This window comes from Dreissena polymorpha, chromosome 6, assembly GCF_020536995.1.
Source record: "Dreissena polymorpha isolate Duluth1 chromosome 6, UMN_Dpol_1.0, whole genome shotgun sequence".
In the NCBI taxonomy this organism is placed as follows: Eukaryota; Metazoa; Mollusca; class Bivalvia; order Myida; family Dreissenidae; genus Dreissena; species Dreissena polymorpha.
The window spans coordinates 97,509,938-97,532,491 of NC_068360.1; the positions used below are offsets into that span (position 1 = coordinate 97,509,938).

At 33.8% G+C, this 22,554-nt stretch overlaps 1 long non-coding RNA gene across 1 annotated transcript; it reads left to right on the top strand.

Annotated features, from left to right (window-relative positions):
* The first annotated feature begins 17,638 nt into the window (after window positions 1–17,638).
* Window positions 17,639–22,284, top strand: LOC127834852 (uncharacterized). Its single transcript, XR_008028254.1, has 2 exons — window positions 17,639–17,738; window positions 21,001–22,284. It is a non-coding gene; the product is annotated as an uncharacterized LOC127834852 (long non-coding RNA).
* The last annotated feature ends 270 nt before the right edge of the window (window positions 22,285–22,554 follow it).

Below are 22,554 nucleotides of genomic sequence, written 5' to 3' on the forward strand. Positions count from 1 at the left end.
CAGAAGGCGACATATTTGAAAGTCATTTTTATTGCAGCCCTTGCATAATTAGTTAAAACGATGTGCGGTCTGATGCTAAGACCTTATTGCATTAGTGAATTAACAATGAAAATTCCCCAACAGTTTTATCTTGTGTGTAGCCTGTCATTTTAAAGAAAAAGATTCATCATTTGAAATTGTTTAAACATACGTTTCCCATAATTATCTACTACCTAATGTTTATGTGCTCTTTGATTGTTATAAATATTTTTTTAATAAAAAAATATTATCAAGATATTTATCAAAACGTATCTACTCAAATTATCCTCTTTCATTTTTAAATCCCCTGTTTTCACATTTTACTTTTGATTGAATTTTTCCATGTAAATTTCTATTTCGTCGAATAAATGAACATCAATTTTCCGTGAAATTGTTTAGTTGTGTAGTGTAATATGTGAATAACATACTTAAACATCATCATTGAAAACAACAACAATATATTTCCAAATGTGCATCTTAATATTTTCGCATGTATGTGTTTTAACAAAACCTATGTTATCATTCAAACAGTAATATTAATATATCAAGGTACCGTCTTAATTTGTCGATATATTTCTCTCAATATGGTTTGAACAATGTAATTATAAATTTCGATCAAAATCATTTTTGGTCACAGTTATTTAAGTGTTCGTTATAATAATAATGTTATAGAATGTTTGTCTAATAATTTGTTTTTCACGATTTTCCTTATCTACTTGCTCTTCTTGACGTCATTATTGCGTAACTGCCAGGGAGTGGGATTGTGCTTATGGTCGTTGATGTAAAGGTTACTTCCACTAACAATCGTACTTTGGGACCGTTCTCTCGCTAGGCAACCATCATGAGATACAGTTTCTGAGAGTTTCGATACATGATTTAAGGAATTAAATTCCAACACCAACCTCGCGCTTCTTAAACTCGTTTTGTCGATTTATCGACCGTTTATTTATTATTAGTTGCAATAGTTGAACTTTATATTTAAACGGCGCGGCGGGAGATAATCGTATTTATTGAATTAAGCCGAGTGTAGCCAGAGTACTAAATAAACATAAAACAACTACACACACATTTTAACCGGTAAATTGCTAGCATTAAATTATTTTAGAATTTATAAAAATGAAAAAAAAAACGTCTCGTTTAATTATTTAATAATTATTAGGCAGATGCCAAGTCGTACAATATTCCATGAAAAGGCTTTTAAACTTGTGAAATATGTAAACTGGATGTTTGTTTACATATTCAATATTTACAGTGCACCCGACTTATATTTGCAATAATGAAAGGATATTTATTTCTCATTCTTGTAAGCTATGTTTTTTAATCGTAGCACATTAGGAATATCAATATACATTCAATTTTGGATGTGTGAATTAGATAAGATCGGCTTAATTTTGCAATTAATTATGTAAATTTTTTAAATGATCATTGATCGTTCATAGCATTTTAGAATGATATGATTTATCAATTACAAAACAAAATATCAAAATACAAAATAGACGCTAAACGTGTTGCTCTATAGTCTCCAAACAAACACAATATATTGTGGATATGATAGTGCACACCATGCATCCAATAAGGCAAACAATAAAACTACGTGTCAAAAACAAGTGTGTTTTCCCACCTCTCTCATAACAGAACACTTATTATACAACAGTATCATATGATTTAAATGCAAAATATAACAAAGCAAGGGTTAAGCGCAAACAGTCACCTGAAACATGTTGACTTCTTTTCATAGTACACAGTGACTTTGTTTAATGCACTGTTACCCTATAAATATTATGCAAGATAACTTAAGAAGTTTCGGGAAACCATATAATATAATATGTGGTTTCCTTAAGTTAATTTCCAACATTCCTATAAATGTTAAGTTGGAATCCCTTTACACGTTAAACTTAAACACACGGAATATGAAATTCCAAATCAGTGCATTTCCAAGTTTATATATAGATGCGATTTTACCTTTACAAGTTTAAACGTTTGACGTAATATTAACCAACTCTATGAGAAAATATTATTCATTCAATCATTTATGCGTTTAATTTCTTTTTATATGAGTATATATAATTATATCACACACGTTGACAGTGCAAACATTTATTTTCACTAGTCGATATATATTAAATTAACGCTACTATTCAAACATACACTAAGATTTTTATATGTGACATGCAGCATGATATATATGTATAGAGATGTGTCAATAATGCCCATATGCCAGCATCAATGTAAAACGGGGTGCTTGTAGAAAAATATCATTAAACACAGAGTGTAAGTTGATTTCATACTTTATAAATGCGACTTTATTTAATGAGCGTTGCTCTGTGACAAAACGGTGCCTGATGAATGTGCGTGAAGTTTTGTCCCAGATTTACATGTGCTGTCCGCATGAAAGACACTTTCCGCATTGAGGTCATTTTTTTCGTTAACAGGAAGTCTCTTCTCAGCAAAAATTCAGTTTAGGCGTAAAGTGTCATCCTTAATTTGACCGTGCGGACTGCAAATTATATATGGGACTAAAATTTACGCACAGATATAAAACCCTTAGAGCGAGGCTCAATTATCTGTTTCATCTCCACGTCAACTAGTAGTGTCCGATTACATTCTTACACCCCAACAGATAAGCACTGTGGCTATAATTAGTTTATGATACGTGTTTGAACTACATGTACACTGATTTCAAATTTGGGACAAAGTTTAAAACCTTGCTTGTTGATATAGCATGTTTCACCCATTTATGGTGTCGGAACAGCTATGACAGTTTTAAGCATAACTTGTTGTGAGAGGGTACTATTTATAAATTGATATTATCAGTTTAAATGCAATTTATAATCAATTTAACGCGTGTGTTATAATGTATGGTTTTAGTTAGCTAAATGTCGAAATCGACATTAAATGCCGCTAGGTATCTTGTTTATAAGTGTAAAATATTAGTGAGTATTGATACAGTTTTACATCATACATAAATGGGATAATAAGGCCATAAAATAAATTAAGACTCGTTCATGAAACTACATAACTGGGATACCAATTAAAAATACTCAGGTTTTTCAACCATACATTAACCCAGATATGATTGCACACGTTATAATCGCCGGTTTACTCACATGCTCAGTGCTGACGGGAAAATGGCATAGTGTATTCGCGCAAAGTCTCGTCGCAGATTAGTCTGCTCAGTGCGCTTTGTGTTACCTCTGTGTTAATTTGCTTACACTTATTTAACTTTGATTTTCTTTGAATTTACTTCAATATTTTTCTGGATAGTGTTTGAATTTTCTAAAACGGATCCGATAATCTTTTTTTGATTTTCATTATTCCTTTATATATAAATCAAGTTAATTTATGTTTAATCTTATAAACTAAAAAACTGGTCTATATCATTTTTACCGGCATACAGAAACGAGCAGTGCGATGTTAAGCGTTTATTTAACTAGATAATTTTTGAAAAAGGTTTTTTCAAGTAATAATACATTTTGTTCTAGATATCATCAAATATAGTGTGGGGAAGACAGCTAGCAATTTATCCACTACCTTATTATAAGTATTGTATAACTGTGTTTCAGAGGTTTAAGATGATCTGCTTCATGCAACATTCCCGGCCTCACATTTTCACGATCCTCGCCGTGTCTTCGTTTGATATACAATCACATCATTTCATTCCTCGCAATGGCGGCGTTTGATATGGCGTCACATCATCGCAATCACGCCAAAGAACTCAATTCCAATTTCTGAAATTGGTCACATATCCTCACCCTTCCGTACAGTGGCGTCGTCTGATCTGATATCACATCGTAACATACTTGGCAATGCTTACTTATTACCTACATACCTACATTTCCGGCAATGACCAGACCTTAAAGCATTACACAACAGCGGGTGCGGCTATGTTAAGAGAATGTGGACAGCGTTGCTTCTGAACCAACAGCAAATATGTAATGTGCATGAAATCTGCAATGACTTTTTATTCCTTAGCGGAAGTAAAGTATAGGCTAGTTGCAAGTACATGTATATGCCACTTACTTCACTGACGGTGATCTAACGCATGGATATGCAGTTAATTCATTTAAGGTGATCCGAAAAATGTCCCATATATAAGCATAACGACGTGGGTAAAAACCTGGTTTTGCTTATCCAGCAACTTCAATCTCTAGTTTAACCATTATTCGTATACAATCTGGCCCTTATAGTGCGAATGTATGACTATGTGTTTAAAACAAATTATACATCAGTTTCTTGTTTTCAGTTCACGCTGTTCAAATATTTTTGATACTGAATTATATAATTTGAACTTCTTATATTAATTACAATAATAATTAATATTGTAAGTAATATTACTATACTATGGATAAGTACGAATGTTCTTAAATCAGTATTGTAAACGTAGTAAATCAATACATAACACAAATACAACTTATACATATTACAATAAGTTAACATTAAAAAACTTTTAAAAAAATGTTCCATTGAAACGTTTACACGCCTGGTCTAGAAGAATACGAACTGATTCAAAGTGTGCTGTTTAAAAATGTATTGATAGTGAACAGTGTTAACAATTATTCTGATTGTTTTAGCAAACATGGGGCTGTTGTGCTCCGTGACATTCTGGTGAAAGTAAACATTGAATTCAGCCCTGCATCACCCATTTATTGTTACAGATGTTTTCTGCAGTAACGTTAGTGAATGAGCTCTTTGACAAATGTCTTATAGATCAGACGATACACCCCTGTGATATCCACCTGACATTGTTTCATCGTCTTCACTATCTATCTACAACTATTCGATTCGACGACAATCTGACCATACTTGAAGTAATATGTGCCAATGGTTTTAAGCAAAACATATATATTGCTTTATTCTTTTGTGTCATAATATTTCGTCTTTGTTGTAAACCCTACGTCTGCTAAGCGGGTTGTGAATATTACCCTTTGTTTTCATTCACCAGCACTGTCAAACAGTACTGTGTTCTTTACGCTCAAATTCCATATGTTCGATATGTGTTTAACAACAAACATCTCATGTAAATGAAAGATGCCTTGATTTTTTTTATTTTTTGCATTAACAGTCGCAGTTACTTTACTGTCTGGGATCTCTGACAAATTTATAATGGCATGGGTTATCAACTGACATTTTCAACAGACATGCAATGTTAATGAACACTTACATAAAATTATGTATTGTTCAGCTGTATTAAAATAGAGGCTAGATCCCCTTCTCCACCTTCGTAACATTCATATATATGCTTCCTTCTGCTTTTCACCAGTTTCCTGTTGTTAAATGCACTTCTCGTGTTCCGTGCATTCATTCACAGTTGCCGTCACTTCGCTGACAGAGTTCTGACGCATTTCCTGTAAAAAGGCAGCAATATCGCCTTGAAAAAGCAGCTGTTGGTGAGTACCCAGTACTAGCGCTCTCTTGTTTAGCCATTTCTTAAATATATCTGCCAAACGACGTTATTTATATCAATGGTTATAGTAATAATAATAATAATAATAGTAAGAAGAAGAAGAAGAAGAAGAAGAAGAATAAAGGTTGATATATTTCATCCGTATAGAAAAGATTGTTAATAAATGATAAAACAAAGAATATGTACGTGTGCCTGTGTTAGAAATACAGTAAGCATTAGTGTCGTTAGGAATTTATATCCGGTAAACAAAACACTTTGGCCAATGCTTTAGAACTGTCAAACACAAAGAATGGGTGGTTTAATATATACTTTATGATAATATCAGTACGTTTCCGCATTACGTCGCCCGTGTATTCGTCCACACCAGTTTACTTCCAATATATAAGTTGGTGAACATATACAAAACTTGATATATTTTTATTTTAATATTGTACAATACGTAATCTCTCATTACCGACAGTACAGAAAACCATACATAAACACACGCTTACACACATATTTTTAAGATATCAAATGCCACAATTTCTCATTATTCAATTATTAGTATAGAAATCATCACAGAAATATGATTCATAGCAGTATACTGTTAACTATAACAAAAATACATATAGATAATAACACACGTGAAATAAATATCAAGTATGCAATCCTTATGAATATTTGATTTCACTACAGTCTTGTGTTTTATTATCTGACGAGTTTACGATTTGCGGTATTAACGAAAACCATTATTTTAATAACTGTTTTAACTAATTGTGAAGTACCGTAATAAAGATATGTAATTTTTAAATTCAACCTGCAATACATAAAATTAAAGATATAACAGATTGTGGATAATAACGTTAAAGCATAATATTGTATCAGTAAACAACCCTATGTTACTGATATTAAAATATGATCATATACATGATTTAATTAATAAATATACACGTCAGTACTCAACATTATATAGACAGTATAGACCATAATTAAAATACAAATACATGTATCCGACCAGCTTTCAAACAGATCTTAAAATATCAATATCAAGTGTCTTTCAAATTAATAAAAAATATGCTTACTAAGTGACACTATGGGACATTTATCATAAATTAAGCTTTAAAGGGACTGTCAATCAATGACGGAAAAAAGTTCTAAAATACCGTATTTTTTACAATTATTAGTTTATATTGATTAAAAAATCACGACTAGTATATTACATTACTTAAAAAAAGTTCATATTTTCAGTATATTCGGTAATAAAGTTTCGCGATGTGAAATCGAAAGCACATCGCAAAAATAGGTGACATAACGATATACACACTATAAATAACGCAAATAGATTGATCATTTTATATATATAATATATTCAATTCACTACGCATGCACCATTTGCATTCCTGGGTTAACCACGTGACAATGATGATCAATCTACTAGCGTTATTCATAGTTAACTGGCAGTTACCTGGTAGACATGCCCAGTAAAATTTATTACCAAATATACTGAAAATATAAAAACTAAACAATTTGTTTCAAGTATTGTAATAAACCAGTCGTAATATTTTATTCAATATAAACTAATAATTGTAAAAAATGTCCCTTGCTCCAATACGATTCGCATTTAATTGTTTAAAGGTAAGGGACTCAGCCTCAATTTCAATGTCAAGTCGTACCGAATTCACCACTGGGAATCACTAACTCAATACTCGACAAAAAGTATTTTGTTATAAATAAATGGAATGTGTTGTGTCAAAATGTAAATCAATGCTATTACTGAAAAATGTATTGATCAAGGATCGGGAACACATTTTATCTGCGGCAACTTCTAAAAATCTATCCAAAATGTGCAATAACGTTATACAGTGTATACGTTTTAAAGATCGTATTCCATACACTTTACATGTAACGTACCAGTGATTTAAAAATGTATAATGGTCTTTTCCTAGGTGTGAAACTTTATTGAAGCTGGCCGATTCGTTTAGTTTCAGTGCACAAACAAGCACATCTGTTTTGCTTCATTTCGTCTTATGATCTCACTGTGTAAATGACTGAATCGCATGCTTAATTGTTATAAAAATGTGTATTCTGACATATGCACTGCCTTCATGTTTATTGAAACAGTGTCGGTCCAACATCGGCCACATTTTGACCGAACAGTCAGAAACTTTATTGTACTGATAGAGTTTTCGAAAAGTGAAACAATTATGATGTATAGGACAAAGAACAAAAAATAAAATAAATGTATATCAGCACGATATCGGAAAACTTGTCACATACTTTACCAGCACGATATCGTTTCGTGATGTTTGCCCGATATTTTGCCGATATTAGTCGTTTAAGGCCTGCTTGTGGTTTTAACACGCGCTTTCTTTGGCACCAAACCTCACTCTTAGCAAAGAGCTTTATACCGTTAAGCAGATTTACAAAAGTTACAAGAGAGAATACACGTTTACTCCAGTTCAACAAGTAAATGATCGAATGCTTACCATATGTGTTACTTTCCGAGAAACGATACAAAAACCTCAAGTTCATATCGTCTTTTAGTAATAAACTTTAGAGATATATAGCAGCATATGGTATAATAGTAATATCATCGTCAGGCAATGCTCAGAAATAGATGTGAGTTTTGTTTTGTTTTTAAACAAATTACAGATTTGTGTTGCATATGTTTTTTATGAAGATAAATGAAAATGATATTTTCTAACTATATTTATACAAGAAATATTAATCTTGTGCAGTCCCGGTTTACCAATTACGCAGAGTAGGCAACTACCCATGGGCCCGTGACTTTTAGGGGTCCTATGAGACCATGCCGAAATAATGTGTACGGACAGAACGGTAACAACCTGTCGTAGATTGTGTTTGAAGTTTCATTTTTTTCTGGATAAATAGTTAAATACGTAAATACACATACTACATAGATTGTTTCCTTAAACTAATACTGTATTAAAATGACATTGTATACCTATAAAAAGATATTGTCACATATAAGTATTTCCAGCTTTTGTACTTTTTGGCTAATTAAAACGAGTGAAATCGACAGGGCACTGGCGTTCAAGAAGGCACTAGGCCCACGGGCCTCCAATGTGCTTAAACGGCACTGATCTTTTGTCAACAAATGTGTTGATTTTAATGCTTCTAGTTAAAATACTGAAACAGTCAATCTGATTCGATTGTGACGTAATCTACTGAACGCGCGATGCCTGAAATGAGATTGAAACGTTCAAACCTCAAGTCTTTGCGGCAGATTAACATAACGAGTGGAATGTTTGACGACTTCTTTTAAGGTACATTCCGGAACCGTTTGTCTGTAAAGATTTATTTCGAAAGAAAGGGGATACATATCGAAAGATTTGTACCATGTTTACATCCAGTGTGTTGCTGTAAAAATGACATGAAACTACAAAACAACATAGAAAACAATTAGATGTATCGTTTGAATATGCACCGATTCTTTATACAACATTATTTGGGATTGTACATTTGTAATCGCAGATCTTGTTGTTATTTAATTTGTAAGGTTTAATAAAAGTATGTTTGTACCTGCTATAAAACCAATCAAACAAAAGTATTAGTTCAAACTGTGTCCATTGATAACCGAAATGTTGCACTTTAGTCGGCATCATTGTAGTATTTGTGAACAATTACTATAATTTAATTGTGTAATGCTTAATTCGTAATTTTTCATCACTAACCATATTTCAACGACTTATATTTGTAATCTTCTTGTTGTGATGCGAACATATGGTGATAAACAGTGTAAAATGTATATTATTGACAACACTTTTGACTCTCAAATTCATGGCTGAAACAATAAGATGTTCACAACTGAATCGGTCGTTTATAATTTATAAGAAGACGATTTTTCTAAATATTTATGTAATTTCATGCATGCATGTTTATGTTTGTTCTCATTCAATATAAATATATAAATAAGAATGGATTTACTATACCCTGTTAACTTCCAAAATGTACCAGATTTCAACTGATGTCAGTTCTGCACCAAGTAGTATTTAAGCAGTTATATTTCCTATAAAAATGAAACTGAAACATTGATTCGATATTGACGCCATCGAAGAAAATGGAAATGTACTACATCGAAATCACAATTATCGAGTTTATCATTATGACTGAGTTCAGAGACATTGCTAGCGATATTAAGGAACGCAGAATCTGTAGATTTTTAACTTAAATTGCGTTCAAAGCAAAGATTATGTTAATTAAAAAAAAATCAATGTATATACTTGTTCAAATAGACAATTGAATTAATTATCATTATTTATTATGTGAAATATTTATATCTCCTTAATAGCAATAAAATAAGTCAGCTATAAGCGATACACATTTAGTACACATCGGTACGCCAATAATTTATTTAAATAATATTCCTTTGAGTTTAACAAAATCAAGAACAAAGAACAAGCGGGAGAATTTGTTTTAATGGCAAGTGTAGCCCATATTTTGTTTCTTTGTTCTTTCTTACAAATGTCATGCCCTAATGTATTGGTATTTCATCTTATCATTCACAACTTCGCCTGTATTGTTTTATCTAAAAATCTCCTTAATCGCCTTGTTGTTTAACATTACTTTCACTCAACCTTTCTACAGGTAGGCATTCTTATATTTCAATCGTTTTCCAATTATAATGCTAAGGCTTACAACACAAACCGTATTGATTTACCAAATGCATGCATTTAATTGCCACAATGTGCCGTCCATTTCAACTTTAGTTAACGTTGTTTTGATAATTTAATTTCCGTTTTGCAATTAATTCGTGAATACATTGTGTTCGGTATGTTTTTCGTGCCGTATAACTGTTGGAAGTGTTCTGTACATCCGGAATTTGAAAGTTCGAATACCAGCTCGACCGCTTAACTTATGCATCTGCTGGTAATGGACTCGATTCTACCTGTCCTTAACTTGTTCACGAAATGTTTGAGAAACACAAAGCTGATAATAAGAAATTAATTCATCAAATGTTATAATTTAAAACCAAAAATATTGCATGCATTAAAATGACCCATAAACCTACGTGGTATAATTAGAAACACTTTTTCACCGGCTATTATGCTTAATTGTAGATTAAACCCGCAACACGCGGTAGTATATAGAGAATACTAGGTCGGTGCCGAATAAATCAAAGTTTATTTTGCGAGGCTTAGAAAATCTGAACCACGAGCCTTGGCGAGTGGTTCAGATTTTCGTGCCGAGCAAAATAGATTTTGCTTTATTCGGCACCGACCTAGTATTCGATTTATACCATCAATTTTCTTAGTCGTAAATTATTTATTTAAAAAAAGAATAGGAAAATCGAACTACACGGAAAATCACAAAGATATTTTAAGCAAACATTGATTCATTATTTTAATCGTGCCGAGCCGAATAGATTATAAAAAGATCAGTAACTAACCTGTTTTTCTGTTTATCATACCTCTACGTCCCCGATTTTTAAGAAATAATGGAAAAAACACACTAAGCAACTGCAGCTTTAGCGTGAAAGAACATGCATTGTGTCGTATGACGTGTTAATAATGACGTCACGAGTACGCGCACTTAATATTTGTAAATAATGTTTTTTTGCTTTTTGGGTTGCATTATTTGTTAAAAATATATTACATCTTGGTATCAAATTGTTTGTTTTGTTGAATCTGATTCGATTTTACTAAAAATGATTACTTTATAGTTGATTCCGAGTAATATGACCATTCTCCGCCGCGTGTGACAGCTATATTTCAGCACTGCCGAAATAGAGGAAAATTTATTCCACAGTGGGTTTTTTTTGACAATGCAGGTCTGATGATGGGATAAAAATATAAACCTAATACATTGCATCATCTGAACATTCATCATATAAATACAAGGTCGTTTATTTAAAGCAAGTGAAAAATTGTCGAACTTTCAAATACGGGATAAAACATATGACAAACACTTAAACATAAAACTCGGGTCAATGGCCTGGAACGATCAAGTAAAATCAAAGCATTGTGGATTTAAAAGAAGTGTTTAAGCGACTTAACTTCACACCCGGTGCAGATTTATTCACAAAACATGTTACGTGTTTAAAACAATTGTTTAAACGTGTACTATATAAAGAGTAATGGAAAACGAAACTGCTTTTGAGTTTGGTTTCCCTAAAAAAATGACATCACCCCATAGTTGTTAATGACAACACATGCCGATGTCAAATATACACTCTCGGCATAGTATAATCTTTACAACACAAGACATTGTAGAGTTTTTATCCTATTACCAGATGAAAATCGATAGTATAACAACGATCGGCTAAATTTTAGCTTTATACTATCGCTATTTTTAGATCAGATTTGGGTTTTTCCAAAAATTGGTGAGTATGTTTTTGTCAATTACGGAAAGATAAAATCGTAAACAAGTGCGATATATTATATTATTATTAATGGAAAAAAGGAGGAAATAATAGGTTGAATAGAATATTATGCAAGCCTCGCGCTAACATGGTTCTAAGCCTCGCATGATAAACTTGATCTTTATCCCAAACTCATATAATATTCTCTATATAATCAGCTTCAATGTCATGTAGTATTGCAAAATGGATAATAATTCACCGCATACTGTTTTAGGTTAAGACAATCGTTGGGTGTTTACATAACTATATTGCGTTTATTGTACCATGTCGCTAAACATTTGATGTACACTATGATAACCATTTAAAAGAACGCACATTTTAATTTGAAACACATCCTCGTTTAACACGTACATCCAGGAGAACGCGACAAAACTTCCTTCAGATGCACAGGTGGTCGATCTGGTACTCCGTTGACGCGTCAGTGTATCCTTCTATGATCGAAAATACGATGACCAGGTTGCTTGTGGCGCACAGGTAGGCCAATCGATCCCTATTGTCGTCCATCACACCTAACCCTTGAATCCCAATGATCTCCTTATATCCTCGATTGTAACTGCCGATCTTGGCGTTGAAGTCACCCATTAGAATGATGATGTTTCTCTTTGGTCTGTTTTTGATGATGGTTGGAGTCTATTGTAAAAGTTATTCTTCTCATTCTCTTTACTGTCAGGGCGTAGCCTTGAATTTTGTCCACCTTGATCCTCTGCTTCTCTGTCTTTATCCGTGGTCCGTTCGCCGCCCACCCAAGAAGCGCTCTCTGTGCAGACTTGGAGAGCATCAGGGCTACTCACCGAATGTCAGTCACTTCTGCCCACAGCTAGTTCATCTCGACTCACTGATTACTAGGATGGTGAGGTTTTACTTCTTCATCTCTGCGGCCACTTGTGCTGTCTTCCCGTTCTTGTACATGGCCCGGACATTCCATGTGCCGATGGTTGTTGTGGTCCTGGTTGAGATGTTGGTCTTTGGCCTGATGGCTTCTAGTTACAGCTTTAGGTCCACCGTCTCCCAGAGCCGTGATGTCTGTTGTTATTTTGTGTGGCATATTCTGTAGCAATAAGGTCTCAACATGGTATATTAACTTGTCCTACGCCAAACCCTCCTCATTTTAAGCGCGGACTTGGGACCGTCCTTGACCGAATTCATGAGAAGAAAATCCTGCATGTATATTAATGATTACTTATGATTACTTATGATTACTTATGATGCTCTTCACAAAAGCTTTCGCAGGTTAGAGCCACATAATTTAAACTTTAATCACCGAGAACTTACTTTTGCTTTTTTTTACATTGTTTTAACGTTTTATTTGGTATCCATATTTATATGTTGTATGTCGTTTTGCTTCATTTTTTCTATGTTTTTGTTCCGTAATAGCCCCAAAAACATTAAATAGACTACACAATGTATTTGCTGTACTGTTGGTTTTCATATACTTTAATCATAACGTTATGACGTAGATCGTGTATACAATTAAATATATTAAACATAGTTAATATACACATTGCAAAAAATGAATTCGGTTTCGGTTATCGAAACAAAGCCATTTGTTCAATACTCGATGTGTCTCCTGTCTTTTGTATGATAAAGAAATATTGTCATTTAATGCTTATCAATCACATGGCTATGCTAAGACATTAACCATTCTTAAAACATACACACTCAAAAACCTATACAATACTCAGTTAACTGTATTAATTAATATATCTATGAAGTTTCATGATCCTAGGCATAAGCGTTCTTGAGTTATCATCCGGAAACCATTTTAGTATTACCGGTCAACGTGACCTTGATCTTTGACCTAGTGGCCTGAAAATCAATAGGGAGCATCTGTGAGTCATAATTAATGTACCTATGAAGTTTCATGATCCTAGGCCTAAGCGTTATTGAGTTATCATCCGGAAACCATTTGGTGGACGGACGGACGGACGGATGGACATACGGACGGACCGTCATGTGCAAAACAATATACCCCCTCTTCTTCGAAGGGGGGCATAATTAGTCAAAACTAGTACCTATCATGGAATTATTGAAAAACAATCCTTTATTGACATACCTTAATTATATCGCCGAATATCTGCAATGAAGATATTTCCGGCCATGTTCACCGGATTAACGCGATAGAGTTAATATAATGAGTCTTGTACTGACCGCGAACTGAACTGTATACCTTGCGAGATGGAATGCAATGCGTTAATGTGACGTCACGATTTCACTCCTGGAACGACGGTTTGTTTAAAGCTTTATGCTTTAACATATTATTTTCGTTGTTTCGAAAACAATTTAACATATTTTGGTCAAAACAAATATCAGGATATGGAACAACAATATTTATATCATCTAAAATATACGTGATCACAGAATGAAATACGGTAGTAATAACTAAATATGAGAACGCAGCCTTTAAAAACAAACGCTATGGCGCTGACAATCCTCTGAAAGTAAGAGGTGCAAGCACAAACCGTATTGATGTCAAGAGTTGAGTGTAAAACTGTTCTATCTATCAAGCCTTTTCATAAGAGATACAATTGTTTCATGCTGAACACGCAGTAAAACAGTGTTACAAAGACGCGGACATGTTTCCAATGTTTTGGTTGTATGCTGAAATCAGCCAATGGAAAAAATGAAGTGTATTAATTTGTGCCTAGCCGCGGTCAGGTCAGGTAAGGTCAAAAGTGATGTTAAACAGCTACGCCGAAAAAAAATCAAGGGCTGAGACCTACAAGTAACTTGTATGTAAGGAACAGTACAGTGTTAAGTGCGTGCTATGTACCTTTTATTTTTATTTTTTAATATTGAGTTGTATGTATTGTACTGAAATCGGCTAACTAAATAAGTTGCGGCTGCTTTCAAATATTTATCTTCTTATTATCGCCGGTCAATTCCAAACTACTAAAATTACTGTTGCCTTAATTCGAGAAAACTGGAGTTAAATATTTGGCTTTTAGTCATTATCAGTACCTTACAGGGTTTCAGAGCTGGCACCTTGATTAAAAGCACGAAAGTGGTATCGATAAAAAGATTGTTTCACGATAAAGAAAACGGTACCAAAAACACAATACAAAAACAAGATATTTATGGAGGTCTGGAATTTACCCGCTGTAATGTTTTGCAGATTTGAAGTAAGACTACATTCCCACGCCCATTGCCCATATTTTGTTAATAACTTATTGACTATGAGTACCGCTCTTCATTTTGTTATCATGTTTAAGTACTGCAGTATTTAAGTACTGTTTCAATCCTTTTTATAATACAAGTATGTGTCTTTATATTGCAATATTTCAGCTAAATACGCAACGAAAATAAACATTAAGCTATTGTTGATGATTTATCTACGTGGAGATGTTGAACCAAATAAATGTTTATTTCGATTGCCTTATTGTTCAGTTATTTTCCGTACCTAGTTATCAAAGTGTTCATAAAAATAATGATGTCATGCGTATAATTCTTTTAAGTCTGTGTCCGCGATTTAATTTTAAGTGATATTATGGGCTTTTTTTCACTGTTGAATGGAGCTGAAAAGAATTACCATGTCAAAAGAATAGTTAAAATGTGGTAACTGACCAATTATCAACAACTTATCTTGTTGCCAGTTGTTTATAAAAAATATATATTATGTTCGATATTTTACATGACTCACCCAGTCCTCTAGGCCGAAATGATCCGTTAAACAAAATTGTGTCTTTATGTCGTATGAACGAATCTACATGAAAACTACATTTAAACTCACATCGTACATCGAAAACGAAAATACGGTTGATATTCCAATGGATTATTTTTCCTTTTCCGGGATATTGTTTTAGTATGTTGATCCTGCATTAACAAATATAAGTGTATATGAAGTGAAAACATCAAAAATAAACAACGGTTGCGATAGACGCCTATATACTATTAGATGTCCATAATATCACTTTAAGAGTCCTTTAATGTTTCACAACATGATGTCTACTTGCTATTCGTTGCGTCCTTAATGCTTAGCTGTTTGGAGAGTGGGACTCTGCATAGGCGCAATGGTAACATCCGCTAAAAACCGCTCTTTGTGACCATTCTGACGCTCAGTCTCCATCATGGCGTGCGTCGATACATTATTTGGGTATTAAGATTCCAACTACATCACCGCACTCGATTCAACTCGTCTTGTAGGTTGAACGACGTTTGTTGGAACAGTTCCCGTTCGTTGCAAAAACTAGAAATATAATAGGCGCGACAGCAGAGAAATCGTATTGATAAAAATAAGCCAATCGTAGCCCGAGCACTTAACAAACTTGAAACAACTACACACACAATTGTTACCGGTTAATTGCTAGTATAACTTCGGTATAACTTCAGTCCAGAATTAATAAAATAGACCATAAAGGTATCGTTACAAATATCAGGAATAAACAAAGACGTACAGCACGTAATTAAATTTAACAAATAAATATATAACGGCTATTTAGAGAACAAACTTAGCAAGTAAACCGAAACATGCACGTGTTTAGTCGACGTATGAAACATGTTCCATTTTAAGGCTTATCAAATTTTAAACGTACATATAAAATACATAATCAAATGGTTTGTTTACATATTCAAAATTGTAGATCGCAGCCGACTTGGTTATATGTGAAATAATAAACGGCTATGAATGTCTTATTCTTGTAATGGCCCTATTCAACTACGAAAACAATCTCACGATTCGCTACGATTTATCACATTTATTGAATCGAGAAGACTCGTGACAGTCTACGATTCAATTACGACACTGGTACGATTGAGTTACGCCGAATCGTAGGGCTCGGTTGAAGTCTTGCATATAGGGACGCGAGTTCACTACGATGTGTAAGAATCTACTGCGACTGTACTACGAACGATTTAGATCGGTAACGACTGAGATAGGACCTCACCGAACGCACCCATGAATTAGGCGCCAATATCTATTGATATTGATCTAAGTCGCGAGAATCTTAGCGGGCTCGCAACTCACTTGGGATGAACTTGTGAGAGTCTTGACAAAGTCGTATCTGATTCGTAGACAGATCACAAGATCACCGATTTCCCGATTGAGTCACAAATTACCTACGATTCCATTACGACGCCCAAGAACGCACTAAAAACGCTGTTACGAGTCAACTACGATTAAATTCAGTCTTGGAGGTACTGGCCAATTTCAAACACGTTTAAATCTGGCCAAGATGTTTCGGGAACTCACGAGTTGCAGGAATCACCTTCGACCGGCCCACTAGCTACGAATGAGTTAGGACCTCCGGATTGAGCTGCAAATGTGAGTACGAACGCCAGGTCTTTTAAACAAAATTCAAAGCCATAGCTCTCGCAATTATTATACGGCCTCTCTCCTCCCTTTGATTCTTTTTTAAACGGTTCCCAAATATGCAATGGTATTTGTCCGTTACAAGTTAATCTGCACTTAGTAATGGCAAACCGATATAGAGACATATACCATTCTTTCTAAGCATTTTAAAATGATATGATTTAACAAAACTACAAGGCATATCAAGCTATGTGACACGAAAACCTAAGCACTAAACGTGTCGCTCTGTAGTCTCCAATTATAAAAAACTGAATGTGATTGCGCAAAACGTGCATCCAATATAGGAAACAATGAAACTATAGGGGGCAAATTCTTGTTCGCATCACTAATCAATTAACAGAGTGCCAACAAAACACATAACTTGATTAAAAGACAAAAAATAAAAAGCAATGTTTTAAAGCCAAACGTCAGCATATTATCATGGGATACCACTTTAGGAGTTTTGGGAAACCAGGTAGTATAACATTTGGTTTCCTTACACAAATATCCCACAATTTTATAAATGTTGAATGGGAATACCTACACAAGTTTAACTTAAAGACGGAGAATATGTTATTCTTACTCAGTGCATTTGAAAGTTTGTATCGAGATTGCATTTAACGTGTAGATGTAGAACCGCTTTCGTGAGATATTAAGCTACCGTATGAGAGGTAAATATAAATTGTGTTCAGTGATATGTTGAAATATCGTCAACTGTGATTAAATATAATGAAAACTTCATACATAATCATATAACTGATTTTCTGACAATTTTAAAAATGTACGCATGCTTACTGCATTACAGTTTATTTTCGCAAGGCGCCATATATTTAATCAAGTATACTGTTCAAACATGCACTTGCTGTTTTGTATTATGTGACATCCATCCTGATATAAATGTATCAATAATGTTTATATATATGCGTGTATCTTTGTTACTAGGGTGGCCTGTACAATAGTAAAATTAAAGTCATTATTAATGTTAATTTGAAACTTAATAACACCGACTCATTTAAAAGGACGTGTTCACATGCCTTTCATGTAAAATGTTATGAAATTTATTTACAAACACAACTATAATAGTTTAAATAATTATATGTAAAACGTTATTCAATTAAGTTACATATGAAACTATAACATTTTAAATATATTTCAACAATAAAGTAATTATAATAACGCGGAAAAAGATAAACTTAAACCATTTGGTGGGTCAATCCCGGATCCTCTGGACGCAATGCTTGACACTCAAACACTAAACCACGCCGACTTTTGTATTTGATGAGTACGTTGATAAGTTATTCAAACGCTTACTCAGTAATATACGTTATGATAAAAAGCGTTACAAACGCTTTATTTCCCTTCCGAGTTTTATTGACGATTTTCAATATACGAATTAATATTTTAAACTGTTATTTTTCAGGTCAGGATCATTATTGTGTTTTTTATATAAAAAATAAATGCTTACATTCGTTTTAGAATATGTTGCATATTTTAAACAAGTCGTTCTATTCAAACTCTAAAAAGTCCCTTTAACGATTTCATTCATCTGTTCTTCAGCTAGTAGAGTATCCGATTACATTCGGTCGCCCAAACGGATAAACATTGTAGCTTAAATCAGTTTACAACACCGGTTTACACTACATGTACACTTAATTTAAGTTTGGGGACAATTGTAGCGCCATGCGTATTGAATTCACATTCTTCAGTTATTCGTGGAGTTGGAGCAGCTAGGACAGTACTCAGTATTTTAAGCAGGTACTTTTTCATAAATTATAATCAATTTTATTCCAAATATGACTTATAATCAATTTTATACGCTCTTATCAGTTTTTGTGTTAGTCGAAGTTAGTCAAGGTTAAATGCCGAAAATATCCTTAAATTGCCGCTAGATAGCTTGCTTAAAAGCTTTAGGTAGCGGTTTTATCGTTAAGTTTAAGTAATTTCCAAGTGGGAAATTGTTGTCATAAAATAAAATTAGCCTCGATTACAGATATATCTTAACTGGGATACCAACATATACTATTTAGGCCATACGTTTATCCAGGTATGGCTTCACACGATATGATCGCCGGTTTACATAAATGAGTCGCGCTCTGTGAAAACGGGGCTTAATGCACGTTCGAAAAGGGTCGCGCAAGATTTGCTTTGAAGTACATTTTCTTTAAAATAAAGTCTGTTTTAAACGAAAATCCAGATTAGGCGGAAAGTATCGTCCCTGAGCAGCCTGTGCGAACTGAACAGGCTAATCGCAGGCGAACTTGCATTAAATCATGTTTCCCAAACCGTGGCACAAATACCAGTGTGTGCTGTTTGTTCTCTCCGTTATGATATTCTTATAGAAATACACGTTGACAAAGTTTATAAAAGTCGCATTTTCATTATCAACAGCATTCATTTGTGCGTTATAGATATTTAGAAAAAAATAGAGCATGGTTTTGAATGTTTGTAACTTTTCATTAAACGTGTTACAGCGCGCAATGAAACTTAATGGTGGTAGTAGGTCTACGTGAACCTGAGAAAACAATTAGAAATATAATATATGCACTGGATATCGTATTGCATTAGTTGAACGCCAAAGAAAGAAAATGACTTGAATGTTATTTCATTTCGTATAATCACACCCAAAGTTAAGGTAAGCACGTTTCAACTGACAAAAAACTGTTACTTTATAAAACAAGTCAGTGTCGGTTAAGCTATAAAATAACGTAGCTGATCGTGGAAACAAGATTTGTTTAAAATATTGTAAATAACTACTTTTTATCTAAATACTGTTTGCAGAAACACATGTAAAAAAGCAAGGACGAATCAAAGTTTTAGTTATTCGTACTTTTTTTAAAAAAATCAAATGTTAGTTCTTACCTTACACACTTAGACTTTCGCCAGATTTTTAGAAAACGATTGGTAACTATTATTGGCAAATATGCGCATATTGTGTCAGGTGATTAAACTTTTTTTCAGTAGGAATACACCCGTATCAATAGGACGTCAATAACATAATAAACAGATGTGGTGGTTTACTTAATGAACAATAATAGCAGTACCTTAAGACGAGTCATCAATGTTGATTTCTAGCATATAGCAATAGTTAAAACAAATGTAGTTTTTGCGTGTACATACTTACTGTGTAATATGACCCTCCCCGTGTATGACGATTTCTTCTTGAGAAGCATACTTTCATATAGAGTTTTTAATATAATTATGTTACATCTGTACTCGTATCTCAAAGGTGGTAAACAAGAATTCATTCGGTCAATATTTAATCTCGCTTCATTTCAGCGTGTCTCAGAAAGTTGTTATTCCGTTGATTTGTTGCATATTAAGCCATTGAGGAATAACAATACAATCCAATTGAAATTAAATATAATATAGATCCTCTGCTATTGCTTGTTTATTAAAAGAACACGTTGCTATGGCGTTAATTTATTTTTCCACTCGTATGCTAGTGATTTATTCTGGAATTGTAAGGGTTGACGTGTCATTCAATCGGATTAGATGGTCAATTACTGCATTGACAGTTCCAATGCGGTGACCTTAGTTAAAATCATTTTTTTTTAATTTTATGTCGTGTTGAATATATTGCCCTGTATTGTATACGCATTTGTTCACTTGACTAGAGCGGGTTATTAAGAATTACTCTCCTAATACTCTTTTTGAAGTTTTATAAATCGTGTTTGTTGACAAGGACATGTATTTACGTGTAATATTTTCAACTAAACAATGTTCTATGGTAGTAACATATTGAATTTGACCGAAAACAGAATCAATCAGTATGGTTTACGCGTTAAATGTACTTAAATATTATTCGCGAAGCCTTATTAATGTTTCTAAATATTAATACACTTTGCTCAAGATGCCATCATTCATATATAGTTTTACAGCCAATAAGCAACGTAGCCAGTTATTTATAATAATTATAATATACATGTGTTTCAGTTTATTCAGATTTGCTTCAACAAAAGTCCAGGCCTCACATCTTCACATTCCTCGCCGTGTCGTCGTTTGATATGCAATCACTTCAATTTACTCGTAATGGCGCCGTTTGATATGTCATCACATATTCGTAATCCTGCCAATGAACTCACCTCTGATTCCTGTAAGTCTGATAGATCTAACATCCTCACCTTCCAGACATTGGTATTACATCATCACATTCCTCGGAACTGCGTCAATTGATATATGTGTTCATGGCATCACATATTTGCAATCCTGCCGATGACATTTTCTATTTGAACTCAAATTCGAATCCTTGCAGTGGCGGCGTGTGATCAAATCCCACTTCATCGCCTTCCTGATAATGACGTCGTCTGACCTGGCATCGCATCGGCCCATTCCTGGATATTTTCACATCATAACATGTCCACTTCTGTCGTCATTTACCAGGCATTACAGCAAATCACAACTGTGTGTGTCTATAGTGTTCGATGAATATGGATAATGTTGCAGCTGCACCGCCGGCAGAAAGGATAACCAGATGTTTATTATTCATGAATTCTTGGTGTGCTAATGTTAATGACGATAAAGCGTGTCTACCAAATGGAAATATTGAACAGTCAGTGTGAACCTTTTGAGTGCAGCACAGGAAATGCTTATGTCATACAGAGATACCATTGATGGTGCACGTAAACTGTTCCTGAATACTGCAGCCGGTGCTTCCCGCTTTTCAACAGTTGGTTGAAGGTTACACCAATGGATCCCTTGCCAATAGCCGTCTTGACAGTTGCAGCTTCTTCACTGGCATTGATTTGACGCATGTCATTTGGATCAGGAGACACATCATCATCGGTTATCATCTGGTATTGTTTATCCATCACCTTCACTCTGTTGTTTTAGTAGAATTTAACGATACATCATATCATACAAGAAATACCATTAATTATATTGTTTTGCAGTCTATTTTCGGTTTGGTTTAAGACTTTTGCAAGACGGGTCTTTGCGGCATGTTAAAGCCGGATATTTATTCAACTTCTATTGAACCGAGATTTTTTTATGTATCATAACAGGCATCTGAGAGATTGTGCAAAGTTTAAACAAATAATTGTTTTGTAAACTCTTTAAAAAGCACGACTACTAAGTATTAGTTAACATAATAATAGGATAAATATAGTACAAATACTTTGAAAACTTTAATGTTAAATGTGCTTCGTTAAACTATTATAATTATTCTCATTATTTATCTTAAACATGTCTTAGAAGGAAAGATCGGGTGGTGAAAAAATACCCTTGGTTTTCGTTCTCCTTAACTGCCAGGCGAAGACTATTGTGTACTTTACCCTCGAATCCGGGCAGGCGTTTAACTGCAAACGTCATGGTGTGTTAATATACACTGCCATTAATTATTTTAATCTATAGTTGTAGCTAAATATAGGTCGAGTTCCATCAGAGAATATCTTTAAATTTAATTCACTGTAACTGCGTCTACCTGCTTTTCGCCAGTTACCTGTTGATGAACGCAATACACGTTGGGTGTTCATTACAATCATTCACAGT